The following is a 27,869-nucleotide window of genomic DNA, read 5'->3' on the forward strand; positions in this document are numbered from 1 at the left end:
CATTCAGCCAACACAGTGGTTTTTTGTTTGTCTTCATTATTCCTACTTCAATTCTGGTTCTTTCCAATTGATATTCACAGCACTGCGACATCTGTTGCAGAATGTATGTGAAAATCATAAAATAATAATAATGTTAGACCTTGCACATTGGGGACGAACTTTTCAAAACACCTACAAATCAGAAATACTAACCGATTTTAATCATTTTTGTACAGAAATTTTTGTAATTGAATTCTGAAGAGGTGATTCAATTTTGAATTTCCCCACATATCAATACAATTTGTTTACTATTTCTGACTAAATAATGAGTTATCATACAATTGAACAAAAAAAATAATCAAATATGAATACTTTTGATGATGAAAAACTAAAAAGCATTTTTCGATCACTTTTTGGAATCATTTTTGATGGCCTTTAATGACTAAATTTTAATATTTAATAAAAACCAACAAAAAGAATAATCAAATATGCTTACCTTAGATGATCAAAAACTGAATATAGTTTTTCAATCACATTTTGGAATCATATTTGAATCAAATGTGTTTACTTTAGCTGTTCAAAAATTTATAATCATTTTTCATTCAGCTTTCTGAATCTTTTATGAATATATTTGTTGACTGAATAATGAATTTTATACTTGTTGAAATTTTACTTTTAATTAAAAATTTTATTTTTTTCACATACACATATTTTTTCAATCATGAAGCTAAGAAAAAATATATAAAAATTGTGTTATTTATGTAAAAGATATTATTCATGACAAAAATAATGTAATGCTGCTCGTGAACGAAGATTTCCCAAACCGTTTCTCAACTTCAGCTTACCAGAAACATAATGATTGGACAATACATAGGTTGTGAGCTATTTGAACCCCAGGTAAGTGAAACGATCTTGACATACCTGGATACGGCTTCAACAAACCGTATCGTATCCGTATTTTAAGATGCAGACGATAATGCCGATGTTGGATGTTGTAGTCGCAGGTGTATATCGGTCAAGTTTGTTTGCGAGTTAGCTGTGGTTCGAATAGCTCACTTTCGCATGCTTTCTTCCCCTGATGAAATAAGATTATTATGTAGTATCCTATTTTGAATGAGATATGAAGAATAAATGCATTATAATGGCATTCAAAAATGATTCAAAAATCTCAACCAAAACGATTGAAACATATTCACGAATATGATCAGAAAAAGACTGTGAAAAGCAGTCAAATATTACTCTAAAACTATTAAAGCTCAATTTTACAATGATATCAAATATGAATAAAAAGCGTTTCGAAATAGGAATCATAAATGATTATTCAAGAATAATCACATTTATGGTACATTTTTCTCCCGACGATACGTTAATTTTCGAACAGAAAATGCTTTTAAATTTGAACGTTTTTAATCATTTTGGGGTACGATATTTAAATATTTTTTGATCAAAATTTTCAAAAAATGCTGGCTGGGTCACATCGTTCGATTTTTAAAATTAATTAGAAAAAAAGAACAATTTTGCAAACTGTTCTTTAAAAAATTGTTTAAACAAATTAATTTTGCAAAACGAATGTCAATTAGCAATATGTACTATCTCTTAAAGTTTATATCATTCTCTTAAGTATTGAGCAAAAATTGTATGTCACGAAAGTGATACATAAATACGTATTATAATATAAAGTTCTGCAAAGAATATGCTATTTTGCAACAAATTGTTTAATAAACAAATTAACTTGAAGAATCAAGCGATGTGAGTCTCTTCAGAATTTAATTACAAAAATTTCTGCATAAACATTGTTGCAATCGGTTGATTGTTGGTTCGAACCTGTAAGTGGTTTTGAATGAAATTAGTGCTTAATCCTCAATGTGCCTTGAGCTCGATTCAAACCCGCGATCTTACAAATCAGTAGGCCGATATAACAACAAAAATTGTTATGTACCTTCTATTGTAAACTGATATAATGCAAAATTCTAAGTTTCTGAGATATTACGCAGGAATTATCGTACGAAATCCTCTGTCTTCAGCTATGCTGAACGGCTGCAAATCGCATGGGCATGACATCGTCAATTTCCTTTTTGGTCTTTACAGAAATCCTTATATTATTTAGAGACGTTATTTTTTTTTTTTTTTTTGCTGCAAAGTGGGTCGTGAAAACATGTTAAGTGGTCTCAACTCAGATTCTATTTTGTAAATAAAGGAGTTTACCATGTTTTACACCTGCTTCAGTAAATAATTCCAACTGAATTTCTTGCTGTAAGGACGGTTGAGGTTGCCTTTGCATTACCGCTGCCATTGGCAGTTCGACAGTTGGACGACGGCTTTGCATATGTTTTTTTTAAATTACTGTGGGATGTTGTACGAAATATTTTTTTTTTTGCTAATAATATATTTATTTGTGGTCTCATAAAGCTGCCACATTTCACTTCTCTTTTTCCTATAGCTTGCTGTTATCTTTCACTCGGTATTAAAACGGATTTTTAATAAATTAATACAACCAAATTATCGCAGCCAACCAGATCAAAACGTCGTTTATAAAAATATAAATTCAAAATAACGTCGCCTGAAAGAGCAAACTAGCTAAAAGTAAACACAACCGAATGCTGCCAGAGGTGATTTTCATTCTTCATGAAGAAATATCGCCGTAGTCGCTATTGGCGAAATGCTGCCAGAGGTGATTGTCATTCAAAATAATCGAATAAAGGAAAACCGCCAATCATTGATATATTTTGATAGCTATAGCTATCACTATTAGCGATTTTTCATTCGCGGCAATGCCATCACCGATTGTGAAATATCGTCCATCACTAGTCGTTAGCGAGACATCAACGAATAAACACTGCATGGCTGTCGCACAAATGTTAAGATTCCCTGTGAGAAATATTACAATGGGGAAACGCTACTAGTAAGACATCCTTTCGATATGTAGCTCATCTTCCAACCATGTTTAGGTTTGGGTTTTTACATTTCTAGGTTTGCCATACTTAATAACTTTCGCATACAAAATGAGTTTTTTTAAGTTATTTTAACAAAAGTTGCAACAATTTAATTTTGGACTCCCTTTTTTTCTGAACCAAAAGAAATTTTACTTCTGTACTGCAAAAAATGACTATAGATTATTTAAAGTAACTTAGCGAAATAGTGAAAATAAATTACATTAATGTATCTTTATGTTTTTTTTTTAAATCAGCCACATATTTTTTAAAAATTTTGTATTTCCATGGTTGCGGCAAATGTATTTGTTTCGGAAATGTGATTTTTTAAGCGAGCGATTGTCCCTATTTTTGAGATAAGTGCGTGGTCAGCCGCTTTGATAAACCAAATCATGTGCATTTGCATGTAAAAATATCCGTTATTCTGCGAAGCGAATAAAACTTAATGAATTGTGGGACTGGGCAATATTTCAAACTATTTTTGAATCAAAACTAAAATTTTCTAAAATTTTTTGTAAAGCTGTTTTCAACAAATGCGCTATTAACATGTTGTAATTTAAGATTAAATTGTCTGCTGGGATGCTACCCAGCGGACCAAGTTTGATTAATTTGCGATACTTTCGCAAAATGCTCAGAAGTGAGCTCATATCTGAACAAAAGAAGATAGAAACTCGATTTTTATCGCAAAACACCTGTATACAAGCTCCTACGCGAACAAAGAGCGATAGAAATTGTATTTACTACATATCACTAGCTTAATGTTTGCAGGAATTCTCGCAAGTGAGCAATGAACGATGCTCTTTTTGTGGCGCCAAACACTTTCTTATGAGCTTTGTAACATGTTATGCAGACAAATTAACGGTTCATAATTTCGTATATAGCGTTATTTCATCTATCGATGCGCAGCGCAAATAAGAAATAAAACAATTTTTTGGTTTTCTATGATATCCCTGAAAGTGAATACTTGAGTGCTGTGTTTGAAAAATTATTTAATATTTATTATACGCAAATAAATACTGTGCAAAGTAAGTATAAACGCCTCAAGTGCGCTTCATTGTATTTAATATAGGGGAACACAACGAGAAACGGAACAACGGAAAAATTCGCTCATCCTATTTCTTGAATCGTTTTGCAATATCTTTTTTGATACTTATATAATATTGCTTCCGACTCAGGAAAAAAATTTTTCAGTATCTAATTTGAGTCGAAAATATATCAGATGAAATATTTTATCGGACTACGCAGAAGTATCAAAAAATGTCTCTAAAAAATATTGCTTAATATTCGCTAGCTTTATTTGTTGCGACTATCGTAAACAATACTTTCACTGCCACAAACTGAACGACATATGAATCATATTGCTATCATTTTCAGATGCGTTTGCGAGAGTTTTATCCGGTTAAATATCGTACATAGCTCAAATGGGGTATCATTTGTGAGCATTTGGTCCGCTGGGTAATGCTCTCCCTCTCACTAATGCACTTAGACTTTAATTTTTGCCGACCCAGCGCACAGTGTTGCGTGTAGAACAAGCTAGCTGGACAAAAACAAAGCTCTTATTCCAAGAAAAGTGTAACGAGAAATGAAAGAAAACAAACAAAATAACGGGATTTTTGCTTTTTTTTGATATTTTTGCTCATATATATTGAGTAATTGAAGTAAGAAGGCAGGAGTGGCCGTAAAATGCATTGATTAATTTGCAAAATTCTTGTTGAATATTAAGCTTCATATTTCTTTTAAGTGAACACTTTTATATAATTTTTTTGATGGATTCTAAGCTCGAATTAAGCAAAATTTTTTAAAAGTAATTCTTTCGCAATTAGAGTATTTTCAATATATTTAACATTCCGTTATTAAGAAGAAAAGGTATTATTTCTCTATATTTTTAATTTTAGGGGCAAAAAAGTTACATACGTCCGCGGACATCCGGGCTAAATTTTACATATGTTATAGTCGCAAGTATTCTCTAATAGTCGAAAGAAAAAACCATTGCGAATTCTTGCACATCTATTTTTAATTTTTTTTTTCTAGATTTAGTTATCTCTACATATAAAATAGGATGTATGTACGTACCAGCTCCGACGAGATATTTGAACCTTTAAAGCTGATCTACAAACGGCAAAACCAATTCCCAGGTACAGGGAACAAACACGTAGCCATAAAACACACACAAAAAAAACGCGCATGGTCAACAAGAGCACACCAAAAGCAAAAAGGCGAAGATCACTGACTTCAACTTGCCACAACCTACCGCACCAGTCACCAAGGCATAAAAACAGGTACATACAAAGCAATCCTAATGCAGGTAAAACCACACAGGAACGCTACACAAAACAACCCCATTTGGTAGCATCTACGTCAATACCTGAATGTAATGTAAATACTGCACAACTGATCACAAATCAGAACGATCAACGACACTTAAGATGGCAGCACAACAATCATCAACTATTCACCCTGTCGGAAAATCAACAACACAAAGCAGTTTAGTTATAACCGTACCAAGAGCGGAGTTTTTTGGCACTTGGGTTCAACATTCGAAGGAAACCAGATATAAAGAATTATTGAGTTTTGTTGTACTTAAGTACGATTTAAGCGAAGCAGCCGAGTATTCGATAAAAAGTTTAAGCTTACAAATATCGGCATATTCGTCGAAGCTGGATCAAAAGTGGAACACTACCGGAAGACATAAGGAGCGATTTTTGAATAAAAACTTGGAGTGGCTTTTGGGTCCAGATTTCACATTTACAATAACGGTGGATCCAAAGTTGCCATCAGACCAACCAACCACTTCTTCAGGTAACCCCGGCCCCGGAAGACGAAAGAAGGACTTTGTTAGCTGCAGTGAAAAAACCAAACGGCGTCGAGTTGATGACCTCTTGCAATCTAGAAGTCATGGTGAGTTACTTTATGCGGCAGAAGTATCAACGCGTATGTCCGGCAACAGAAATGTTGCTAACATTATAAAAAAACCACAGGAAACCACTCAAATATCCGGCAAAAAGATGGCATGTGAGCCAGATGCAAGATGCTTGAGCAATGTGGAAGCTTTAGCATACTACGTAGATAGCAAGTCGACGACTGATGGGTACAAAACGACTCGGAAGTGGAGCATCAAGGCAGGCCATAAGGTTTATCCATCATTTTATAGTCTAAGAAAAGCTAAGGCAGAATGCTACCCAAATGAGATTGATGTGGGTGAAACACGTGCGGAAATTAAAGTCCAGTCCGTATTAGATAAAACTGTTGAGCGTTTAGTTTTAGCAAATCAAGAAGTTTTTGTTGGTTTGTTACCTACAAACTTGACGTATACTTTAATCAGCAAGTGGGGTTGCGATGGAAGCTCTGGCCATAGCACATATAAGCAAAAGTTCACATGCAGCTCTAATACTGATGAGTTTTTGTTTATATTTTCTTTCGTTCCTCTTCAATTACAGGATGAAAATGGTAACATTGTTTGGCAGAATCCTCGACCTTCTTCTACCATGTATTTTCGTCCAATTAAATGTATTTTTTCTAAAGAAACAAACGATTTTATTGTTTTGAAACGAACAAAGTTTTAGAGGAGATAAATGCGTTGTTGCCAACAAAGTACATGCTCGAAGAATACGAAGTTTCCGTAAATCACAATATGCTTCTAACAATGATTGACGGAAAAGTTTGCAATGCTTTGACTGAAACTTCTTCCTCACAAAAGTGTTATATTTGTGGTGCCACTCCAAAAGATATGAATAATGAGTTACGGGACTTTACGCCTAACCGATATAATATTGGTTTTGGTTTGTCTACTCTCCATGCATGGATAAGATATTTTGAATGCTTTCTTCACATAAGTTATCACCTCGAAGTAAAAAAATGGCAGCTTAGGAATGAGGCAGATAAAGAGAGTGTAAAGCTACGTTCCAACGAAATCCAGAATAAATTTAAAAGTGTACTTGGATTGATAGTAGATAAACCAAAACCAGATTTCGGCAATACCAATGACGGCAACACTGCTCGTAGTGCTGAGATTGCGGGATTGGATGTAACGCTCATCAAAAGATTCGACACTCTCCTTCGCGCATTAGCATCTGGGTACAATATAAATATCCAAAGATTTCAAAAATGTGCGGTCGAGACTAAAAAACTAATCATAGATCTCTATCCATGGTTTAATGTGCCTGTTACAGTTCATAAAATCTTAGTGCATAGTACTGATATTATAAAATCAGCAATTTTACCTATTGGTCAACTTTCTGAGGAAGCACAGGAAGCCCGTAACAAAGATTTGAGACGATTCAGGGATGTTAACACACAAAAGCAGTCGCGTAAAGCCACGAATAGAGATCTTATGAATATGTTGCTTATAACATCGGATCCTTTAGTTAACAGTTTTAGGGAGATACCTAAGAAAAAATTTAAAAGTCTGACTTCAGAAGTCTTAAATTTACTGTCCCCCAATATAGTTGAGGAGTCAATAAATACCCCAGTTGTTTCAAGCTTTCACAGTAGTGTTGCTGATGCTCATGACTATTCCGCAAGTGACTCATCGAATGAAAGTGATGATACCGAATAATAACATAATTATAAAAGATAACCTACCCTACAACTTTTTGATGGATCAGGTTTTTTTTAATTTAAATCTGTTGTCTTTTCTACTTTGTATGATATTTTACTTTAAAGTTTTTGTAATAAGTAATTTTCACATAATTAATTTAATTATTTACATTGTTATTATTATTATTGTAATTCACTTTTACATTCCTGACTGGTACTATAAAATAATTTTGTAAAAATTGTAGTGCCAGGATAAATACTCAAATAAATACAAAATATGTGTGTACATATGTACAGTCACTCACATAAATAAGTAGACACCCCTTTTTGGACAATTCTTACAATTTTCGCTTTCGCAAATTTATTTTAACTAATTTCACATAAAAAAATTTGTCACGATCTATAACAAAAAATAAATTATATTTAAAAAATGTTTGAAAAATTCGACGAATTTTCATAAAAAATTTTTTATAGTATTGAGATTTGTAGTCCGTTCAATTTAAGTACAATAAAGTAATATTCTTAAGTCCTTTAAATTTTTTTGGATCTATGTCACTTATTCACGTGAGTTACTGTATATGAAATAAGCATATGAAGTAAAATTTTGGAAAAAAATAAAAAAAAAAACATATGGCTGAAAAAAATGACGTAGTTGTAATAAATGACTGCATATGAAACGGAAAATCTCATAAAATAATTTTGTCCAGTTAGCTTGTTCTACACGAAACACTGTGCAGCGGACCAAATGCTCACACATGATACCCCATTTGAGTGTCTTACGATATTTACACGGATAAAACTCTCGCAGGTGCATCTGAAAACGATAGCAATATGATTCATATGTCGTTCACTTTGTGGCAGTGAAAGTATTGCTTACGATACTCGCAACAAATAAAGCTAGCGAATATTAAGCAATATTTTTTATAGGATTTTTTTTGATACTTCTGCGTAGTCCGATAAAATATTTCATTTGATACATTTTCTACTCAAATTAGATACTGAAAAAATTCTTTTCTCGAGTCGGAAACAATATTATATAATTATCAAAAAGAATATTGCAAAATGATCACAAGAAATAGGATGAGCGAATTTTTCAGTTGTTCCGTTTCCCGTTTTATTCCCTATATTAAATACATTGAGGCGTTTATACTTACTTTGCACAATATTCATTTGCGTATAATAAATATTAATTAATTTTTCAAACACAGCAAGTATTCAAGTATTCACTTTCACGGATATCATAGAAGTAAAAAAATGTTTTATTTTTTATTTGCGCTGCGTATCGATAGAAGAAATAACGCTATATACGAAATTATGGACCGTTTTTTTATCTGCATTTTGTGTTTGTCACAAAACACATGTTACAAAGCTCATAAGAAAGTGTTTGGCGCCACAAAAAGAGCATCGTTCATTGCTCACTTGCGAGAATTCCTGAAAAAATTAAGCGAGTGATATGCGGTATTTAAATTTTCTATCGCTCTTTGTTCGCGTTGGAGCTTGTTTACAGGTTTTTTGCGATAAAAATAAAGTTTCTCTCTTCTTTTGTTCAGATATGAGCTCACGTCTGAGCATTTTGCGGAAGTCTCGCAAATTAATCAAACATGATCCGCTGGGCGAACACTGTTTTAAACACAATTTCACGCACTACTAAAATTTTGTCTTAAAAGCAGTTGCAACAAAAATTTCATACAAATTTAAAAAAAAACAAACAGATTAATCCTAGCAAGTGATAGATTGTTTTGAAGCAGTGAACTGCAAAAATCACAATTTTCTTGATTTAAGCAAACATTCAACACATTCAATCATGCGAACAAACTCACATTGACTAAACTCATAATTGAATAAACTCGTTATTGAATAAACTCAGCGTCTCTCTTTATAAGACAGGACAGGACAGAACAGGTTTTGCGTACGATTGTATTGATCAAACGAATGCAAGCGGAGAATAAAATCAAAGCACGAGAATTAGTATCGTTTAGTTCGGCAAACAAACAGAATCTTAAGCAATGTTTATATGTATGTTTATATGTATATTTATATGTAGCTTGTCGCCGTGACATAAGGGCAGAAGAATCATGCAAATATTCAGACGCATGGAGTTTTCATATTTGCCTTTTCATTCCGATGAATGTAATCGCCGTTGAGGCAAACGAGCAAACGCCTGAATTGATTATATTCACGCATGCAATAAGTTGGTTGATTTTAAATCAATGTCGATTATGTTCGTTTAAGCAAGTTGGATCATTGAACACGGTCATGTTACCGAATGTAATCGAACGTTGTTGTGTTCGATTTTTGCAGTTCATTGTTTTGAAGCCGACTCCTTAGTCTAACGGATTTTACAGTGCATACCGAAACTTGGCCACTTAAATGAAACGGGCCATAAGCACTACTAAGATTTTGGCCGCAATTGTATATGTATGTATATGTAAGTATACAACAATTATGCGCACATGCAATACATACAAACATATATGAGCACGATAAAAATTTAACATGCAAACGCAACAACAAATTGATCATATGGTTCACATTGTTGTTGCATTTGTATGTTAAATTTCTATCCGTATCTGTTTCATGCATCATTGGAACGTTACTATTATTATTTTGCTACCAGTCTCGCACTTTTTTTTTTTTTTTTTTGTTTAATTATTGTCGCATGCGATTTTACCCAGCGCTCAGATATTTGTGCAACAAAAAAAGTTGTTATTTATTTTATGTCAAAAATGTATTTTGTTGCTTTTTATTTGAATTCTGTTGTTCGCTCTTATAATAATTTTTGTTTCATTTGTTTATTATACTCTTTTCTGTATTATTCTATGCTTTAAGAAGTTTTATCAGACGAGACGAGAATATTTCAAATAGCTCTTGGCATTTTATTAAATTTTTTCAAGTGACATGGTATCCGGGTCTGGAGACTTGCTACTCGTGTGTGATAATCTGTTATTGAACAATTTCGTTTAATATTTAGGTGTGTTTGGTAGGTTGTTATTATTGATTGATTACTTAAGATTTCTTAATTATAAAGTTTTTGTAGTGTTTATTATTAATTGCTGCTTAAAATCTAGATAAAGCATATACTGCAAATAATTGGAAAAAATCCATTAAAAATATGAAGTAATTTTTATATTTTTTTTTTTTTTTTATTAATACATTTATAGGTTGACAATTTAGAGGAATCGTGCTGCTACTAATGTGTATAACGAGTTTATTGCAGCACGCGAGCAGAGGGAAAATAGGTCCAACATCAAAGAAGTCAAGCTTGAAATTTTTGCTGCACCAGTAGCACAAGCTCCGAAGGATGCTCAATCTTATGAAGCAGTTAGAGGCGATGGCCTCGTCGATATCGAATGTTGAGCAAATAAATTTCCTCCGGAAAAATTATGTCCCTTCGCAGAGGAGTGCTCGGACCGTGCGTCTGTAACTTAAAGATTATGAAAGTGTAGGCGCAAAACTGCCAAAGCCAAAAAAGGACCGCTTCCACATAGGTTCAACTGCAACCACAAAGAGATCCACTACCAATAAATGCGATCACCAGCAAGTAGGGCTATTTTTGGACTGCAATGTGAAACAGGTGTTTTAGGGTAGCATCGAGGTAAATTAACGATTTAACCCCAGCAGTTTAGGGGGCTTTGAATATACCCGCGGCACGTATGCTTCTCCAATCCAATTGTGAACCTCACCTATCTGCGGTGAATCCTGTTTCTTTAACAGCCGAGGCTCTGGCGACCCCATGGATCAAGGGGGTGGGAGGGCGGTATGGCCTTGAGGGCTTCATGTAGTCATACCAAATCGTTCCCGAGATGGTCGGGCTACTACCTTTATGGTGCTTGTTACCGGAACGTATCGAATATGCATCCGGAAAAGGACCATCAACATCGATAACACTCCCCAATGCCTTCGGAAAGTGTCCTTATCGCTACAACAACAACAGGTTGTACTAGGCTGTGGTGCGACTTGTACTAATGAATGGGCCTCTAGGATAGAAGAAAACTCTTCCGAAGTACTGCAATATCACCGTTCTACCAAAATGTTCAGCGCATTGCGTGTTTTAGTATTACCCTGGCTTGTCGCGCCTTCCACACTGCGACTTTATCTCCCATTATAAACCTGCTTCCAACCAATTGCATACACTCGATACATCGGCACAAACCGCATTGAGACTAAGTGAAACTAAGTGTTAGAAAGATACTCAGCAAGGGCATGGTAAATAGTATTTCTAATTCATTACTGCGGTCACATTTAATTCCGAAAGAGTTTATTACCTACGCAAATTGAAGTTTGAAAACAGCGTTAAAACTGTCACGCCGCTCAAAGGTTGTTGTGAAATAGCTAATCTGGGACAAGACAAAAAAAACCTTTCTTAAATTATTTCCAGCCACAAAGTCTACAAAAATATAAAGATTTAATTTTGTCTTTCGACATTAAAGTATTTGTACTTGTATCAACGACAAGATTAGGCAGCAATCACACGTAGCAAAGTTTAAAATTTTATATCAGGTGAACCTTCATTACCAGGGCTAGATTAACCCTCAAGGGGGCCCTAGGCAACCATCAATTTGGGGGAATTTTGGAATTATTTCATTTCAATGAAAAATTCTTCCAAATCTCTAGAATAAAAAATAACTAAGTTATTTATAGCTTCGTGGAGGTCTCCATCACTTAGAGAAAAGTTGATGAGAAAAGCAAATCCCTCTGAAACTTCCATATACTTTCCCTGTGAAGATTGTCGATGATTTGGAGGCAACCTTTTGTCCTAAAATCATCGCGAGGCAAAAATTCTACTTGTGCAGCATTTCCGTCATTAGGTTGTTTTTTTCTACGACGAGTACGTTTTACGATTTCTGTATAACCTACACCAGTAGTGGAATTCACTAACTTATAACAATGCGATTTGTCGAGATTTAAATTAACGATTTTGCCGCTTGCCTTATCGAGTGTACTATTCACTATGTTAGTTTTAACGACTCGAAATAAATGACATTTAAATTTCTTTTTAATAGTAGAAAGGTGGCAGCACAGTTTAACAAAGCCTAAGAAATGCGAAAAGCACAAAAGGAATGCCAAAAATAAATAATTTCCGTATACTAACTGCTTTTAAAAGTCATTATTGTGCAGGTTTTTACATATTTTAACAAAAGATAAGTAAATGCGGTATTCATTTATTTGTTTCTCTGTTGATATCGCAGTCATTCTTGTACCCCTTAATTGACCATCAAGTTGAGAAATAATATCATGAGCCATGTCTGGGGTTAGTCGGTACAGCTTTCGAAACTCCGTTGCATTCAAGTGGAAAGGGTTATGTATAGGATTGACAGATTTTTATTTCAGGTTCCCGGGACAAACCTCAAATTTGAGCCAAATTCCCGGGATTTTTAAAAATTTCCCGGGACATTTGAAAAATAAGAAACACCTATATATTTGTATGGGTTGCTGATTTCGGCGAAATAATTATTAGATAGAATTAAGCTTTTCAAACTCATTTATTTATAACAAATATTTTTATGAAACAGGCTAATAATTAATATGTTTACTGTGTTTAATGCGAATTCAATATTCTATGGATTCATTTTGCTAACGTTATTTTTTTTTTAAACACAACACTTCCCAATGCAAAATGAAATTTAGGTGTGCGATATTTCAAACATGTACAATATTCAGAAACACAGCAGGAATGAATTTTTCTTCTTTACAGAGTTGCATACAATATGCCAATGAGCTGTATACAATCGAAGCCGCAAATATTTAGCAGATTATAATTTATTAATTTTGATATTGTGAAAATGCCGGGACATAGCATTTCCCGGTGGAACCCTTTAAAATTTGTGAAAAATACGGGATGTCCCGCCCAATACGGGACATTTGGCAACGCTAGTTATCTACTTCTCTAAGAAGGTGTCTGTCCACAGGCGATGGACTTACTAATTCTTCATCTTGTGATAAAACGTATGGCAAGTACTCAAATGCTATTTGATTTATAAAGCAGCTTTTCGTGTTTGAAAGTATTTAATTAAAGTTCCGATTTTCTTTTTTAACTAAAATTGCCAGAAATATTAATTTCGCGATTTTTAACGCAGCCAATTTACTTGCCGTTTATTTAACAACACAGCTGGTCGTCGATAAACGAATATCGATACAAAATAGTTACTGAATAACGAAATTGTTATAGTTAACGATTTGCAAATAAAGCGATGGCAAATATGGTTAAAGAAGTTAGTAAATTCCACTACAGGTAATAATTGTGTTGTTTTTTCTTCGAAATCATTGAACTTTTCACGGAATGAAACTAAACTCTCTTCTAACGATCCGTACAAAAAAGCACACGTTTGCAAATCTGCCTTTTCACTTTGCAATGACTTACTCACAGAACGCATAGCAGTCAAAATAGAGTTGAAGGCTTCTACACCCCTCTGTTCTAAAAATAACCGAAATTTTTCAAAATAAAAACAACCAGTGTACATTTTGAGATAATTCTTTTTTATTATTCAATATACTCTCCTTTTACTTCGATACACTTCTTTGCACGCTAATACAATTTGTCAAATAAGTCGGAAATGTCCTTCCTTTTTAGGAACCTTGCTTAGTTCGTCGGTCTTCGCCTTTTGAATGCGTTCAATTGAGTTTTATTTATTTGAGTAAACATTATTTTCAATTCTGATTATACTTTTCTTTCACTCTCTAGAATTTTATGTTTGTAAGAAAATTTTAGAAATATTTTGCATTTTTGGGGGCCCTCGATTTTAGGGGGGCAACTGCCTATTCTGCCTACTTGTTAATCCGGCCCTGTTCATTGCGAACATGTACGAAAAGCTGCAACAGACAAATACATTTTGAAGTTAACTTTGTACTGAAGCGGTCTAGTCACACTAGGTAATTTTTATTTAACTTTGAAATAATTTTTCGAAAAGTAGCAGAATACTTTCTTAAAGTACTTTTCTGACTAAAATTTGCAATCTTTGACAGCGTAATGGAATTCAATACACTTTCGCTTGCCAAGTGTGCTTGCGGCTTTATTTAATAATATATATGTAGCTGTAGACAATGAAAGCGAAATCTTATGCAAATATTGACATGAAAATATCTGTTTTGTGCTAAGTTTAAAACACACAACTAAACAAATATATAAATATTTAAATATATGCATAGGTATGTACATATGTACATATTCAAGTACAATACATAACAGGAGTCAAAAAACGCAAAAGTGAAGATAAATACAAAAGGCATGTTATATACAATAATATTTAATATTTGCATATATAATATTTACACATACATATCGTTAGCTTAATGTGAAAATGTGCTAAGTCACTTTTTATGAATTTTACAGGAGACGAAAAAAAAATTTATTATTTTTGAAATAACCATTTTTTTTTTTCAAAATTGTGAATGAGGATACCTTAGTTGCAATACTTTTGAGTGTAGAAGAAAAAGATAATTAAAAATCAGGTCTGCGAACCCATCAGCTATTTTATGACTTAGCACAATTTCCTCACTCAAAACAAATTTTTTCTCCTAACTTAGCACTTTTTACTCAATATGTTTCCCCATCACTCCTCCCCTTTAATGATTGAAAGATAACACTAAAACTATATATTTCACAAAAAATACTATTTATTTGTCAAACTATTTCTAACGGTTCTGAGCTGGACTCTTTTACCGGATGGTGCGCAGACAATAATTTACAGTTACTTAACAAAATAAATACACACTTGGTTTATGCTGAAAAAAACTCAAATGCAGTGGCTCACAGCTTAATTGATTAATTTTCATTTAAAATATCGCAAATTCCCTAAAAGAAACCACATTCAAAAAAATATCAAAGGTTATTCAAAGGTAAGGAGAATTAATCAAAATTTCAAAAATGTCCATCAAAATTTTCACATTTTTTTTTCAGAATTTCGAGGTTGTTGAGCAATTTCTTCCATACATCGCATGAACAAAAATGCATTTTGTATGTGGGAAATTGCTTCACACCCTCGACGAAAAAATTCTGAAAATTCAGGAAAAATTTTGAGCTATTTCTAACTTGCGCATTATTATACTAAAATTTATTGGGCTACAAAAATGCATACTCAAAATTTTTCTAGAAATTCCGAAAAAAAACTTGAAAATGTTGATGGTTATTTTTGAAATTTTGATTAATTCTCCTTACCTTTGAATAACCTATGACATTTTCTTGAATGTGGTTTCTTTTAGGGAATTTTCGATATTTTAAATGAAAATTATCAATTAAGCTGTGAGCCACTGCATTTGAGTTTTTTTCAGCATAAACCAAGTGTGTATTTATTTTGTTGAGTAACTATATTTTTAAATTCAAAAAAATGCTGTGTTGTGTCTTATTCCATAAAGACAACTGCCACATACTTTATCTACAAACTAAATGCTAAATCACCTAATCGTTGTCAAGTTGGATGTAATTTTTGACTCCAAACTCTCTTTTTCTAGTCACATTGACTTCATTGTTTCAAAATTTGTTGCAATGGTTGGGTTCAGTAGACGTAACACCAGTGACTTTAAGGACCCTATGACGTTGAAGGCACTTTATATATCCTTGGTCAAAAGTCGTCTTGAATATTTTTCAATAATATGGAATCCTTTTTATGAATATAACTCCTATAGAATTGAGAGAGTTCAAAAATTAAAAAAAAAATTGCTTTACGTATGCTTCACTGGCCAGGCGGCCTCCCATCATATACAAGCAGGTGCAAATTGATTGGTCTTCAGGCTTTGCATGACAGAAGATCTTTTATCCCACTCATGCTTGCCTATAATGTAATAAACTTTAGCACGAATTGCTCTGATTTATCTGATTTGTTCATTCCATATATTCCATTGCGTGATTTTCGGCATAATAGATTATTTATCGAAATAACTCATAAAACGAATTATGCTATGAATAAACCTATAACTAGGACTATACATCTAGCAAATCGAGACAGTAGTGTTATTAATTTTAATAACAGCTTATATAAGTTTAAGCTTGAATTGTTTTCTATTTTTAATTAGTCTGTAAAAAAGCATGTAGTTATCGACATGTAAGAATTAAAGTAGATAATGGTCTGCGCAAAGCATTTATCAAACACCAAAGACATGTCTCAATTTGGTGAATCCAATTTCAAGGGGTTGTGTTGCGCAACCCTCTCAAGGTTTAATGTTCCCGAGATGGTCGGGCTAGTACCTTAATATTTCTTTGTTACCGGAACGTACCGGATCTATATCCGGCAAAGGACCATCAACGTCGGTAACACTCCCCAAAGCCTTCGGGGAGTGTCTTTATCGTTAATACAATAACAACAACAAAGCATGTACTTTTAGACTGTTAGTAATTCAGTTTGATATTATTGACAGGTTGACTTAGCACATTCTTTTAACTGCTGACGACTTAGCACATTAACACATCATTGCACACAGCACGTAAAAATGAAAAATGAAAATTTTTTTTTTTTGTGATCGATGTATTTTGAATTCAGTTTTAAAACTGCATTAAAATAAGATTTTTCAAAAATAGTGACTTAGCACATTTTCACATTAAGCTAACGATATATATTACTATGTATATAACTCTAGCCATGTAAATTATGAAGAGAGTAAAGTAGTACAAAGTCAGTGCAAGTGACTGACGAAAGATATATCAGGCATGCAAAATTTGTGTGCACAGTGTGCAGATATTTAAGTAACAAAATAAGTTAGTATGGTAAAAAAATTCAAGAAAAAAATAAAAAATAAACGCGAAAAAAAAACATATGTGCAAAATTATTAGCCACCTTTTGCGTGCTTGCATAGAAATTGTTGTTGACGTTGTTTGTTTTGCAAGGTAACGTAATGAATACGAATTTATACAGAAATTTGACTAAAGAGTGTGCGAAGATATCTTTTGAGAAAGTATATTCCTATTGTTTGATATATGATTTTAGGTAAACATATGTTTTTGTATGTAGAGCGACATTTGTTTAAACAAGTGCTTTGTGGTTCATATAAATACAATTCATATTACGCGTGCAGCTAAAGTAATAATTTTCAATAATAAATAATGACTTAAGTTATAATAATGTGACGAATATTAGCATCACTAAGCCGATGCTAAGCAGCCACTCGTATTGACGTAAACAAATCAGTCATCATCTACACACATACAAGGCAACGGAGAGATACTCATAAACACATGTAATTATCAGCCGAAGTAATACTCATATATAGACACGCATATGGCTATGCGAGAAGCTATAATCTTCAAATACACACGCATATAGCTGGTAACCAAGAATAAAGTTCAGGAAATTACTAGACCTTAAGAGAAATGGGTGAACGAGTAAACCGAGAGTATAAAAGCAGCGCAAGCTAAGGCATGACTAATCAGTTTCGATTTAAGCACGCTATTAGTTGCGAAGTGAAGTTTAATTGTGAAGTACTCTCAAAGTAGTATAATAAAGACCATTTTGTAATACAGAATATTGGAGTGTTTTATTCAACAGTGTAGCGATATGAACATTAGCAGAAGGTTGCAAATAAGCGGGAACTCCCCTAAATTCGTTACAATAATACAAAGTTTGTTGTAAAACATAACAAATTTAATTGGCAAATTTTATTTTCGGTAAATTTTTATTTTTTTTGTGGGCCAACATTTTAATTCATTCCGGTATGCAATTTATGAGCTTTTTGGCTCATGGCTGAAATTAAAGCATCTACGCGTTTTGGAGTTTATTGCATCTTCTTCAGGGATCCTAGTTTGAAACTGTAGCACTTTTTGCCAATATATTACTTTAATATCCAGCTGTGCCTGTACACAGGATATTATAACTTTGATTGGATAACGGTTGGTTGAACAGGTGCAAAATAAGATAAAATAGATATAGATTTCTATATATGTATCAAAATCATCAGTATCGAAAAAAAATTTGATTAAGCCATGTCTGTCCGTCTCTCAGTCCGTTAACAGGATAACTTGAGCAAATATTGAGATATCTTCACCAAATTCGGTATACGAGCTTATCTGTACCCAGAATAGTTTGGTATTGAAAATGAGCGAAATCGGACTGGTTATCGTCGCCCACTTTTTTGATATCGAAAATTTAGAAAAATGGAAAAATGAGATAATCCAAAACGAATAACGCTAAGCCATACATACGTATATGTAATACTCCTATATTGCTACAAAAAGCTAGGTACATTCCTCAAGATCAGAGTGCCGATATATTGTTGTTTCAATGTTTTTGTTTTTGTATTCAATAATCGAATGCACCTAAATTTAAACTTTTTCTTGTCACACTTATGCTGCTACAATCACAAAAATTTTATAGGCTGTCTTGTTTTGATTTCGAATTCAAAACACATTGCGAGAGTTTTCTATTAGCAATATAGGAGTATTACATTAAGCTGGGTTGATTTGCATGGGCGAAAGTTAACCCATATCGCGCCATCGATTTTTCGATAGGTTTTGGGTTCAGGCAAAAAAGTTCCACTAAGCATAGGTACACAAAAAAATAATTTTCGAGCCTGCAAATTTGAGTTTTTTTACTTTTTTTTCTTTGATTTTTAAGGTTTTTTTCATGACCTGCTTAAAAAATTTTCATTTGATTTTCAAATTTTCATGTATACCCTGTCCGACTCAAAATTGTCCGCTAAAAACTTTGGCGATAACAGTTTTTGGAAAAAAAAAAATATATTTTTTGGGTTTTGGGGAGTGTTTTGGTGAAAAAATTTATTTTTAAGGGTTTCTTCAGAAACGTGCAAAAATGTTGCCGATGAAAACGAATTTGTCTCATAGTTCCTATCCAACTTTGGGCATAGATGGTTGTCTGAAAAATCGTCAAGATCATGAAAAAAACCTTAAAAATCAAAGAAAAAAAGTCAAAAAACTCAAGTTTTGCAGGCTCGAAAATTATTTTTTTGGGTATGCGTGGTGGAACTTTTTCCTGAGCCCAAAACCTATCGAAAAAGCGATGGCGAGATATAGGTTAATAAATCGACCCAGCTTAGTATTACATATATGCGCTAAGCTAATTAAATTTGGTAAGTTGATTGTTTGCATGGTACAAAACATGAATTCCAAAAAGTTGTGGAATATGGGCGTGGCACCATCCACATTTAGAAGAAGAAAATTTTGAAGTTTAACAAACCGTAAATCAAAAGCCGTTAAAGATATTACATTGTACTTTGGCAGAGACACTATCCTTGCTACTTCTACCTGAGTAGAGGTATGGTTAAGCTAAGAACAAAACTTAAACACAATTTGAAAACGGTCCCGCCCCTTTCTTGTTACGCTTTCCAAAATACTTTTAATGCCATAAGTCGAACAAAAATATCCCAATCCAAACGAAATTTGGCATACAATTTTTTTCATAATATGAAAATTCCCAAGTTCAAATAAATTCATAAATTTATTCACAGCTGGGTATGTAATGTTTGGTTTCACCCGAACTTAGACTTTCTTACTTGTTATGGGTAACTTCTAGCTTATGTTTCAAAATACTTTTCTACTCTCTGGATAGGTAAAATTCGTAGTTAACATATGTCGATTGAGACCGAGAACTTTCTGTATTATGAATCTGAAACTGGGTTGGAACATCAGAAATATTCATGAATAAATGTTTGCATAAAAACGGCAACTATCCCAAATCACCAATTTGTTTCCTTAATAAATCCAGTAATTTACTACAAACACTATAGATATTCTATTTTAAAAACCATTAGCTCTGCATTATTTCTGCCATACAAAAAGCTATGAAATGAATATAGTTTGAAGTATTCGATTGGTTGATTTGTATGGCGAGTTTGATGGCGCACTTTTACAACTTTTTTTCTCCACCCAATCTAATAGACACGTACTCTCTGAAACAGGACCGCAAACTCTTCCAATTATTGTGAACCTCCTGAGCCAGTGCTGGTTAATGTGTCCATTGATGAGCATCAGAGTTTTAATGACCTCATTTGCTCCGGCGACATCGAGAGCCGATTCTCACCGTGTTAGCTCATCGGACATCTACTAGTTGTTCCGAATGTAACAATGCTGCGGCACCCAAACCAGACTTAGTATAATCTTCACTGGCCCGAAAGCCCGTAGATCCGACTAGTTATCGGAGAAGATTGCTAAAATTGGCCCCGTACTTTTTGTAATCAGTAATGCTTTACATACCTACTAGATAGCGAAAATCTTGAATTGAAACGTCCTGGCTATGTCCGTACAACGCATAGACATGGACGTGATCGGTTAGTAGAAAATAGTTCCAATACTTGCGCCTAAAATTATTCCTGACTCTTTGTGTTATCATATACATACTTGTGCAATAGAATTTATGAAAAGCAATGGCTAATAAGGGCAATTAAAGAAATTCATAAGTGGACGGAAAGTGCTTGACTTAAGCAACAAAATTTAATCGTTGGTGCATAGGAACGCAAAAACTGATAATTTGAGAACTCGTCCTTGTAACCATCTCTATGCTTAAGTTTTGCATTTTATATTTATTTCGATCAAATTACAATTACGATACTGCACAAAAAAAGTGCTGCTAACTTTCAGCAGCTTCGACCATTAAAATTACTCAATACTTTAAAGTATTTCCCACTGATCCTTTCCTAAAAAGCTATAGTAGACGTGGCGCACTAGCTAAGACATTGGAAACCGTTCTATTCCCTCATTTCACGGCAAATCTTTGCCTAGCCACGCACCAACATGGCTTCCGTAAAATGCACAGCACCATTAACGCTCAGGTTAATTACGGATTAAACCAGCAAAAATCCCATCAATGGACGGTGGTCGTGGCCCTTGGCCTGTCAAAAGCTTTTGACACAGTCAACGACGGCACGTTACTCCAAGACATAGAAGGCTCTCACCTTCCCGCTTGCCTAAAAAGATGGACCGCTAATTATCTGAGTGGTCGGCAGGCGTCGGTTCAATTTAGAAACGAAATTTCTAAACCTAGAAAAATTAAACTGCGGGTTCCACAGAGCGGTGTCCTATCCCCACTTATGTTTAATTTTTACATATCAAAACTCCCTTCCCCACCAGAAGGACATACAATCATTTCCTATGCTGACGACTGCGCGATTATGGCTACAGGACCTGGCCCTTCAATTGATGAATTACTTTCTAAAATAAACAGCTATCTCCCCGATCTTTCTTCACCTCGCGCAACTTGGCATTATCACCGACAAAATCCAAGGCCACGCTGTTTACGACGTGGAAGGAACAGATGTCGCAAATATTGGACGTACGCGTCCATGGTGTCATACTACCGGCTGTCAGTCACCCAAAGATCTTAGGGGTAACGTTCGATAATACTCTAACCTTCAAGGCTGATGCTACCGAGATTGTTTCTAAAGTACAAAGTCGCAACAAAATCCTCAAGACGCTTGCCGACAGCACATGGGGAAAAGATAAAGTTGCTAAGCACATACAAAGCAATTGGCCGGCCGCTCATGAGCTACGCGTCACCAGTCTGGTCGCCTGGTCTTAAAAATACACACTGGAAAAGGCTACAACCCTGGTGCAATCAGAACTGCCACAGGATGTCTCCTTATGACTCCCGAACACCATCTACATAGTGAGGCCAAAGAGCTAAATATTAAAGAGCACAACGAAATGCTGAACAAGCAGTTCTTGCTTAATTGTTACAAATCAGAACATCCTAGCAAACCGCTGCTCGATTTTGCACCACTTCCACGGGGATTAAGGGAACATCTCCTAAAGCACTATGACGAGATCCGGCACCTGCCAACACAGCCGTTTGATCCAGGCAAGTATAAGCAAGCCCTTAGCCAAATCCACACAGAATCGGTAAACGCCTTTGTCAGGACGCGCCCGGTGAACCTCGTTATTAATATGCAATATCCCACCCTTGCTGAAGAAGAAAGTATCTTACCAGGGGAGACAAGAGTCACCCTGGCCCAAACTTCGTTCTGGATACTGTAACAGGTTAAACTCCTGCTTGTCCAGAATCAACCCCGACATACGTAATGTATGTCCTGCATGTGATGTGTCCCCACATGATACCAAGCATCTTTTCAATTATAATGTGGAACATACGCCTCTACCACCTATCTTCCTATGGTCCGCCCCTGTTGAAACTGCCAGTTTCCTTGGACTCCCGTTAGAGGACTTTGATGACAATGAGTGAGTGGTCATGCCCATAGAATGGGGCGAAGCACTGTTAATACAACAACAACAACAGACGTGGCGCAATACCTATTTATTTTTTAAGCCTGAAACTTTGCGGGCACTCTGACATTTCTTAAGAAATAATGTTCATAATTTCACGCAGACAGAATGGAATTGTCTTCAGAATAAATTGGAAATCGTTTGTTGCATGAAAACTCGAACTGGGGTTTATGATATAATTCCCGAAAGAAGCAGCTAAAATATTTAGAATTTTTGCCTAGAGGCAGTTAGGTATGTAGAATGCATTAAAAGCGCATCATGAATATAAATTCAATACATTTTTACGTAAGATTGAGAGCTTATGAAAACAATTCAGAGATAGGGCATTCTTTAAAAGAGTTCTGAAAAAGGGCGTTATTCAAACAACTTCTTAGATAGCGGAAACAAGGTGATATTCCACGAGAGCGTTGATTTCAAGTTTTGGTCACATTCTTAACTCCCTACAAAAACAACCCGCATGAACAGCCAAGTTGTTATGATTTCATAGATTTTATTTTATTTTGTTTGCTGAAAACTTATTTGTTTCTGATTGTGATTTTAAGCTTTTCATTTCAGAGTTGTTTCTTTTTTTTATTATTATAATTTTATTTATTTTTTTTTTTTGATTCCAATAATATTAAATTTTTTCTGTAATCTTTGTTTTTGCAAAGAATTTTTTTTTGTTCCACTGTACTTTTGAGAACTTTTTTGTATATACATATCTGTATTTACATATTTATTTTCCTTTTGCTGTAATAATATCCAAGTTATAGACCCAAATAAATATAGTCGATTTAAAACGCAAATTGAGTTGGTATTAACATATATTTATTTAAAAAAAAATTGTGTCAATATTTCGACTTCGGACAGTCGACTGTCAACCAGGTAACTTTCGAGCTTCTGAAAATGACTTCAGGATGAAGTCAAGATATTGAAACAATTTTTTTTTCAGCAATATATGTATGTTAATACAAACTGAATTCGTGGTTTAATTTTACTATATTTAATTTTGCCTAAAGTTGGATATTATTAGAACACTATTTTTTAAAGCCGAAGATAAAATAATAAAAATTTTTTGTTTCTATCGGAATAGATGGGAATGAAAAAGCCAATGAACTGGCTAAAAAGGACGCATCCCTTGAAGCTTGCTTCTATCATTAAAAAGAGAGGACTGTATACTTTGACGGGACACTGCCTTCTGGCGTCATATGCCTTTAAATTAGGCTTGGTCAGTGATAGAAGATATAGGATGAGAAAACGATCGAGTACGTTTTGTGCTCGTACCCTCCGCTTGCCATGCGAAGACTCCCGCTATTAGAAGTGATACAGCTGTCAGATATAGAAGCAGCAAGTGGCATAAATTCTAGACAGCTTCTAGTATTTGCCAAGAGGACGGAGTTTTTTTATAACATAGATCCTGGTTTTTGATAGAGGTTTTCAGTTTGGTCGTAAAATACACTTCTGGTAACACTACGGACTCGTTCAGTCTATGTGAAGTTAAACCTAATCTAGCCTTCAATCGGACGCTGTGGCAGCGCACTGCCCTCAAGTGGAGCAATTAAACCAGGTTAATCCTGATCATTGCTTTTAATTTTTTAAATTTTATTTTTGCTAAGCCTTCGAAAGGCAGTGGCTGGTTAAACGTCGTGATCTAAAACTGCTCATCCACAAAGAAGCTCAACAGCTGAGTAAAAAGCACACACAAAAAGAATAAATAAAGTATACATACATTCATTTATTAAGAGAAGATAGAACACGTTTTTCCCCCATTGTAAATATGGAGTCCGAAACATCAATTATTCTCAAGTGAGAGTTATAATCTTCAAGTACTAAGAAGGGTCGTTTAGTTGGAAATTTTTTCTACATTGTTTGAGAGTTATATGTTTAAAATGTCTCGAAACCCAAAACACTTTAAAGCTAAGTCGTTCGAAAGAAATGGACTTGAAATAGATCTATTTAATAGTTTGGCCATAAAAAATTCTCCTAACATTTCTCTACGATTTGCAAGGGTTGGAAGATTTATAGGCTTAAACCAATTAGTATAGGTTAGGTTGAAGTGGCTGCCTCCGCTGTCCAAGCGTAGACTCACGTAGGCCGTTGTGGCCGGTTGTGCTTCCATGCGGGGGCCCCTATTTCCTATTTCCCTACTTCCGAAGAAGAATGTTTAGACCCCATTGAGGCTAAACCAGCGCGTTTGCCTGATGAAACGCAAGATGTCGTTTGTGTTTGCAGATTCAAGCTCCGCAAGGAACCCAAAGGAGTGTCTGTGGAGGCATCGGTACCTGGTTTTTGACAGTGCGGGACAGTGACACAGATAGTGCTCTACGCTTTCTATCTCATCCTCGTCCCTACAGCTGCGGCAGAAGTCATTTGTCTGTAGGCCCATATAGGCACCGTAAGTTCCCATGGGACAGTGACCTGTAAGAAGGCGCACTAGCGGGCTTATAGAGATACGGCTAAACAATATCACCGATTGCGATCTCTTTTCATTCAGCTCAGGCCAGATTTGCTTGGATATACTACATGTAGGTTCCATGGCCCATCTGGCGTTTGCTTAATCCGTAAAAAGAGATCGTAGGCAGTGTTTGCAGGTGTTTAGAGGAGGACTGGCCCAACCAGCGGAGGTTATTGTTTGCAGGTTGGTGCCTTCCCTAGCTAGCTCATCCGCAGCGCAGTTTCCTGAGATGTCACAGTGGCCAGGAATCCATATTATGCTTAGGTTGCAATTTTCAGCTAGAACCGATTAGTGTAAGGAGAAAGATTATATAAAGAAACCCATTGAAGATTGCTCAAGGTGAAAAGTAAAAACTGTTTTCGAATTGATTCCTCATGGAAGGAGGTGGTTGGATGACCTAGAAGGTTCAATGTATTCATATCGTTCCCTAGATGGTTGGGCTTGTATCTTAGTGGGCTATTTCCGGAACATACCGAATACCTATCAGACAAAGAACTATAAACATCGATAAAGCTTTATGGTTTGCTGGGTAGAGCTTTTATGGCCGTTTTAATAAGTGTACTTTGTTGTTTTTGTATTCTTTGACGCGTTTCGACGCTTACTGCGTCATCCTCAGAAAGATTGATTATTTAACTAATTGTAATATAAAGCTTGCCAAAATCTTCGGCGGTCTCCATATCGCTATAAGAAGAAGACGAAGGAAAAAATGTAGGTCTGCAAGAAGGAAAAAGTTTTGCTTTTTCAAATCAAATGTGTACCAGTAGTACCCTAACGTTCCGGAACTATACACGTCAAAGGACTCTCAATAACAACATCACTCGGCAAAACCTTTGGGTACTGCCGTTTTCCCTCAATACAACAACAGGAACAGCAACAGTGGAACAATCAAAATTTCTACTAATAAAAGAAACTTACCATTTAAGTCCTCTTCGTATATATAAAACAACTCGTCGTTTCTTGTCGCAAATATGAATCTATGTATGTGTTACCCGCAAACGGAACTAAATCTTGGGCGTTATTAAACAATATTTTTTTTTTTTTTTGTAATTCTTAGCTTGTAAATAATACAGTAATTGACTCGTTTGATTTGCAAATTTCGCTGGTTAAGTTTTAGCAAATTTTTTTTTTTTTGCGCTGGAAAATATATATAGCTATTTCTATTTAAAATTTGTTTATTAATTTTATTTTTAATTAAACATTAAATTTTAGGGGTTTTTTTAACGCCCTCCGTTCATAGTAACACTTATTGAAATAAGTGTTTTATTTTAGAGCGTGAAACTGTTAATGTATTGTATTTTCAAATATTCATTACATAAATTTTTCGTTATATAAGGCACAAAAAATATGTACACATGTGCTCACATATGTTTATTTAATATTTTTATTTTTTTTTTTTTTGATTTATTAACTTTTAAATTTAATGAATGTAATTTTTTCCGCGTATGTTTTTTATTTTTTTTAACCCCAACTTTTTTGAATTTACTTCCTTTGAAATAATAATGATAAGCCGAAGGGGGCGAATAATTTACATTTCCGTTGTATTTTTTTAAATCCAAATTCGAGGAAAACCAGTTTATTGAAAAAAACTTTACGCGTTTTTCCTGATACGTTTTTTTATTTGTGCTGTAACCGATATGCGTTAAACGGAATGTCTTATTGGCACCAGCCTTCGTTGTTGCCGTCGTCGTTGACGCTTTTGAATTCGTTTCGCTTCGTTTAATATATAAAACTTAAGCGCAAATTAAAGAAAAAAGTAAAAATTTTGCTTATTGGATTTCATGTGGTTTTAAGGTTTCTTTTTTCTTATTTTTAAAAGCGAAAAATTACTTTTTAGGTTTTCAAACACTTTTAAGATAGTTTATTTTTATAAATTTTTTAAAAGAATTTTTATTTTAAAAATTGTCCGGCATGAATAACTTTAAATTTTTTTTTGCAAATAACTATAACGCAGTAGCAGAATTATTACACAATATTTAATTATTTATAAGTACTGCACAACCGTTAATAATCGCTAAGGAGCGAAACACGACTAACTCGAAAAAACACTAAAACGATATTGAAGCTTCAGATACGTTTTAACTTCACCGATAGTTTTGCCTTAACAAAGCTAATTGCTGTCTGTTGGGTGCTCGTATATGTGCTGAGCGTTTTAGAGATCAACTCACTCACGTCAACAGCAGCTGTAGCGTAAGCAACAGCGTTAACTGCGACTTTGACTGTGACTGCGGCTGCTGTAAACGTTCGCGATAATGATGTTTTGCACACACGACGAACGAACACCTTAATACCCGATGATAAGTTAACAGTTGGCATACTAAGTTAAGTCACACGAAAATGACAACGGTAAGCAGCGACTACGACGACGACGACAACTACAACAAAGATGACGACGGCATCGTAAAAGCTTTATAAACGGTGTTATATCAAACAGCTTATGACTGCTACACGGACACTACCGTGACACTGTGATGACAATAAATTAATCAAGATTAAGTTTTTGATTAACACGCAGTTCATTTCACTGCCACACAATACGAAAAACAAGATAAAACAAGTCAACACAAGCCTCACAACACCCGCACTCACTTTAATTAAACACAAACATCCAAACTTTCTATACATTTGCATGTATTTACATGCATATAAAACGTACAAAACAACGATTGTTTATTATCGGCTTCGTGTTCTATTTGATTCGCTTCAATTCGTTAATTTGGTGTTAGGGTGGTAAAGACATAAATGCCAATCTGCACTTTAGCCACAATCTTCGTTACGTCAATGAGCACGATCAAAGCTGTACGAGTACACTAAATTTAACAGAAGTACTCTTTTC

General features: G+C 34.5%; 1 protein-coding gene across 1 annotated transcript in view; it reads right to left on the reverse strand.

Moving 5' to 3' along the window:
• Positions 1-27,611, reverse strand: part of LOC137250978 (UNC93-like protein) — a 284,617-nt gene extending 257,006 nt beyond the window's left edge. The window contains exon 1 of the mRNA XM_067784783.1: positions 25,952-27,611. The gene's annotated coding sequence lies outside the window, so the exon portion shown is untranslated. The remainder of the gene's footprint in view (positions 1-25,951) is intronic.
• Positions 27,612-27,869: the final 258 nt, after the last annotated feature.

This window comes from Eurosta solidaginis, chromosome 4 (assembly GCF_040869045.1).
Source record: "Eurosta solidaginis isolate ZX-2024a chromosome 4, ASM4086904v1, whole genome shotgun sequence".
In the NCBI taxonomy this organism is placed as follows: Eukaryota; Metazoa; Arthropoda; class Insecta; order Diptera; family Tephritidae; genus Eurosta; species Eurosta solidaginis.